Source organism: Microtus pennsylvanicus, chromosome 7 (genome assembly GCF_037038515.1).
Source record: "Microtus pennsylvanicus isolate mMicPen1 chromosome 7, mMicPen1.hap1, whole genome shotgun sequence".
Classification (NCBI taxonomy): Eukaryota; Metazoa; Chordata; class Mammalia; order Rodentia; family Cricetidae; genus Microtus; species Microtus pennsylvanicus.
Genome location: NC_134585.1, coordinates 116,194,560 through 116,199,089, shown reverse-complemented (window position 1 = coordinate 116,199,089; position 4,530 = coordinate 116,194,560). Strand labels below are relative to the sequence as shown.

Below are 4,530 nucleotides of genomic sequence, written 5' to 3'. Positions count from 1 at the left end.
TTCCACAAGATCAGTGCACACTCGAAATTAGCGAACAAGCCCCACTAGGTCTCCAGCCCACTGTCACATTTGATTGCTATCAGAGGCAGGTGAGAATGGGGGGGAGGGGGAGAAGTGCAGAGCCCCACTGCCAAGTGAGCAGCTTGTAACCTCAAGGTTTCTCCTACTCTTTGACCCTATGCAGGTTAGAATTTCCAAGAGTGGGTCTGTCTTAGTCACTCTTCTATTGCTGTGAAGAGACACCATGACCAAGGCAATTCATAAGAAAGCGTTTAATTGGAGCTGGCTTACAGTTTCAGAGGTTAGTCCATTATCAGCATGACAGGGAGTGCAGAGCTGGTGCAGTAGCTGAGAACTGCATCCTGATCCATAGGGGAGAGAGGGGGAGGGAGAGAGAGAGAGAGGGAGGGGGAGGGGGGGAGAGGGAGATGGAGAGAGGGAGGGGAGGGGAGGAGGGAGAGAGAGAGAGAGGGAGAGAGGGAGAGGGAGAGAGAGGGAGAGGGAGGGAGAGAGAGAGAGAGGGAGGGAGAGGGAGAGGGAGAGGGGGAGAAGGAGAGAGAGGGAGAGGGAGATGGAGAGAGGGAGGGGAGGGGAGGAGGGAGAGGGAGAGAGAGAGATGGAGAGAGGGAAAGGGAGAGAGAGAGGGGTGGGGAAGGGAGGGAGGGAGGAGAGGGAGAGAGAGCGCGAGAGAGGCTCTAGGCCTGGCATGGGCTTCTGAAACCTCAAAGCCCAGCCCTAGTGTTATACTTCATCCACAAGGCCACACCTCCTAATCCTTCTAATTCTTCTCAAATAGTGCCACTTCCTAACAACTAAGTATTCAAATCTACGAGCCTATGGGGGCCATTTTTATTCAAACCGCCACACTCTCCATGTGAACCACCATGCCTGTCAATGAACACTGTTAAATAACTGGAACTGGATTGACTATTAAGCTCCTGGGCAAGGAATCAAGAAGATTGTCTCAGATTGTTTTTTTTTTCCTTTTTAATTAAAGAAGCATTGCAGATGAAGGTAAGTATTTTATTTCAATCAATGGCATCAAATGGCAAGGAAATCCTTCTTTATACTACCAGGGTCTACAGTTGATATAATCAGTGAATAAGGGGCTTCTGCCTACAGACAGACCCCAAGGAATAGAAGAATGAATGAATTCCTAGTTCACATTTAAAATTTGGAATCAATCTCAGCCCTAGGGAGGCAAATACAGGCAGATCTCTGTGAGCTCAAAGCCAGCCTGGTTTACAGAGTGAGTTCCAGAACAGGCTCCAAAGCTACACAGAGAAACCCTCAAACAACAACAATAACAAAGAAAACAAAGTCCTACCCCACAGTAATAACACACAACAACAAAATATTTGAATTAGATGATCCTTACATTCAAATTCCAGCTCAAGTTCCTCTTTAGCAACGTTGTGGTCTGGACAAATATAGCTGGCACGGCCGCCTCGCTTCTCATTTACCCAATGCAATTAAGTGTTTCTATCTAGCAGGGTTCTTGGGCAATAAACAAAATGATATGATTGAGGACACTTAACAGAATGCGTACTCCATAAATCTGCCATTCCTCTTCATTGAGAGATAAGGAGTGAGCCTGGAAGCCTGGGGACCCAAGGTTAACCACTGTCTTTTCCGGATGAAAGTCCTGGTTCTCCTCTCTTCTTCTATCTGTCTTTCCACTGTTTCCAGGATGAACGCGGTAGAAAAGATCACTGAAAATGCATTTATCGCTGCTTTCCTAACGCTGGAGGGGATGAAAGGAGAAAAAGGAGCCTGCTGGTTAGACAGAGGCATTAGAAGCCCAGATGCCTCCTGGGTTTGCACAACTTTCCCCAGTTTACACAGCCTGAGCACACACCCACGGTGGCAGGGAAGTGGCTGAGTGGTGCCAACACGGGATTACGATCATATCACATCAACCCACAAAGTAAATAATCCTCCTGTCCACAATTGAAGTGGGTGTGATGAAGCATGGCCCCCCTCCCCCTGCTAAGGTCACCTAGGGCCATCCCGGATCTCATTTTCCAGAAGCTTCTCCCTAAATCGTTTCATTGGAGTTTCAAATTTACAAATGTGCAAATTTGGCAGAGAAGTGCAAATTAAAGGCAATCTAGAAGAGAAGTCGCTCAAGGCCTGAATATTACTCCAGAGTGGGACTGGCTCTCTGTGGGAATGAGAGTCGGGACCTGACTTGATGCCTGACTGCTCCCGAGCCGCGCCAGGAACTAGCTGGGGCCCAAGAAGATAGAGTTACCTCCTCTGAATATCTGTTTTGTCACCTATGAAATAGCATCAAATTGCAACTTACCAAACACCGACTGCAAGGCACTTCTAAAGGTTTCTTTTATCTTTAACAGGGCTGCAGGAGACAGGCAGTAGCCCTGTTGTTTACCGGTGGAGATGTAGAGGCCGAGAGATACTGTGACTCACTCAGCTTCAATCAGCTGCTGAAAGAGACCGACTCTTGTGAATCCAGCCTGTAGCTTTACCCCTAGGCTAGATGGCCTAGCATTGTGAGGGAAAGGTGATTGCTGGAAGCTCAGAGGACTCGGAAACACTCTGGGCAGATGTTTGCTCCAGTGCCTGTGCCTAACTCGGGTTCAGCTCACTGACTCTCTCAGTCACTGCCTCCCTCCGGTCTGTGAGATCAGACCAAAGTCGTCTGTCTTTCATCTCCTCTGCTTTTGCTGCCGGTCCTCCCACACGTGTGACTTCTTGCCAACAGGGATGTGAAGTGTAAGAAGCGGCTCTCACACTCGCATCCACATCCACACACGCCATCATCACGTGTGTACATGCACACTCACGTCAGTGTGGTATACCAGCATGCAGTTTTAGAAACTGGTAACTGCAGGGTACATTGTTACTGTGTCGAGTATAAATAACATCCCAGAACTAGAGTTTGGAATTTAAAAAAAGCCGCTGTGGTAAAATGACAGGGATGGAAGACACGATTACCAGGGAACATAAGGAGAGACATTCCTAATGCTGGGACCCCAGTTCCTCATGCTGTGGTGATCCCCCAACCATAAAATTATTTCTTTGTTACTTCATAACTGTAATTTTGCTACTGTTAAGAATCACAATGTAGGGCTGGAGAGATGGCTCAGCGGTTAAGAGCGTTGCCTGCTCTTCCAAAGGTCCTGAGTTCAATTCCCAGCAACCACATGGTGGCTCACAACCATCTGTAATGAGGTCTGGTACCCACTTCTGGCCTTCAGGCATACACGCCAACAGAGTATTGTATACATAATAAATAAATAAATATTTAAAAAAAAGGAAAAAAGAATCACAATGTAAATACCTGTGTTTTCCCATGGTGAACGGGTTGTTTGACCCCCAAGTTGTGAACCAGCGCTTTGGCGCCTTCTGGGTTCAGCTCCGGCCTCCACTGCTGCTGTAAGCACCAGCAGATGATGAGTGAGACCTCTGTGTTTCCTCGTCAGCTGTTTCTCAGCCTTCGCTCCACGCATCAGTGGTCACCAGACTGCCATCTTTGTAACCTTGGGTCACACCTGTGGAGTTCTCCCCTTCATGTTTTGGCATGGCAGGTCATTCAGTCAGTTGGCTGATGACAAGCTGTTTCATTCTTGCTTTCTGCTTTTGTTCATTCATTCATTCATTCATTTCAGGAGATGAGCAAATGAGTTTGAGACTCCCTCAATCCTGCATACCTCATAACCACCAGGACACTGAACAATGGGTTTATTAGTTAAATACACTTGCTGAAAATTATGATAATATCATTTAGGTTTTTCCTCTACCTCCAGGGTTCCAAAATACATCCATGATGGGTGTGGCACTTAGACTTTCCGAGAAAGCTTTGAAGAGGGTAAGAGGGAAGATTACCTGCCTCACACGGTGCATGAGAATTGGCTGTGATAAACAGTACACAGCACTAGTGAGCTTTTGAGTAAACACCCATCATGCATTGCCATTAGCGTAATTATTAATTTCACTGCTGGGAGAGAACCACAGGTCAGAAAGCCGAGTCCTTTGCTGATGCTCGCACCAGGCAGTAGCACTTAGCTGAGCATCTCAGTGTTCATACTCTGAGCCCATTTGAGGAAAGTGTCCCCCTGAGACTGAAATCGCAGCCGGGAGAAGGAAGAGCGTCAAAGGAAGAATCTCTGAGACAGGTTTTATGGTGGGTGAGTAGGCAGAAGTATCTGGCCACAGCAGAGCTCAGGGGAGAGGGCGAGGCCCAGCTCTGTACCACGAGGTGCTGTGCTATTCAGATTTGCTTCCTCAAATGCTCTGCCTTCCCAGCCCCTTCTTCTCCTTTGTCTTCCATTCCCCCCTCCCCTCCCCCCCGCACTCCACCTGTCTTGCTGAAACCCATCACCTCTTTTTCAGGCACAGTGGGTCCTGAGCCCCACCCGCGCCCACTGACGGGCACTTGTGGCTCCCCGAACAGATGTCTCCTTCAGAGACAGTTCGTTCACGTTCTAATCTGTCTTCCCAGTTAGAAGACACGTGCTCTGGTTACCCACTTTACCAAGTTTGCTGACTGGTGCATCCCCTGCACCT

General features: G+C 48.1%; 1 long non-coding RNA gene across 1 annotated transcript; it reads right to left on the bottom strand.

Annotated features, from left to right (window-relative positions):
* Nucleotides 1-1,080: 1,080 nt before the first annotated feature.
* Nucleotides 1,081-3,925, bottom strand: LOC142853906 (uncharacterized). The gene is made up of 3 exons (XR_012911285.1): nucleotides 3,305-3,925; nucleotides 2,309-2,447; nucleotides 1,081-1,744 (listed from the first exon to the last, which is right to left on the bottom strand). It is a non-coding gene; the product is annotated as an uncharacterized LOC142853906 (long non-coding RNA).
* Nucleotides 3,926-4,530: the final 605 nt, after the last annotated feature.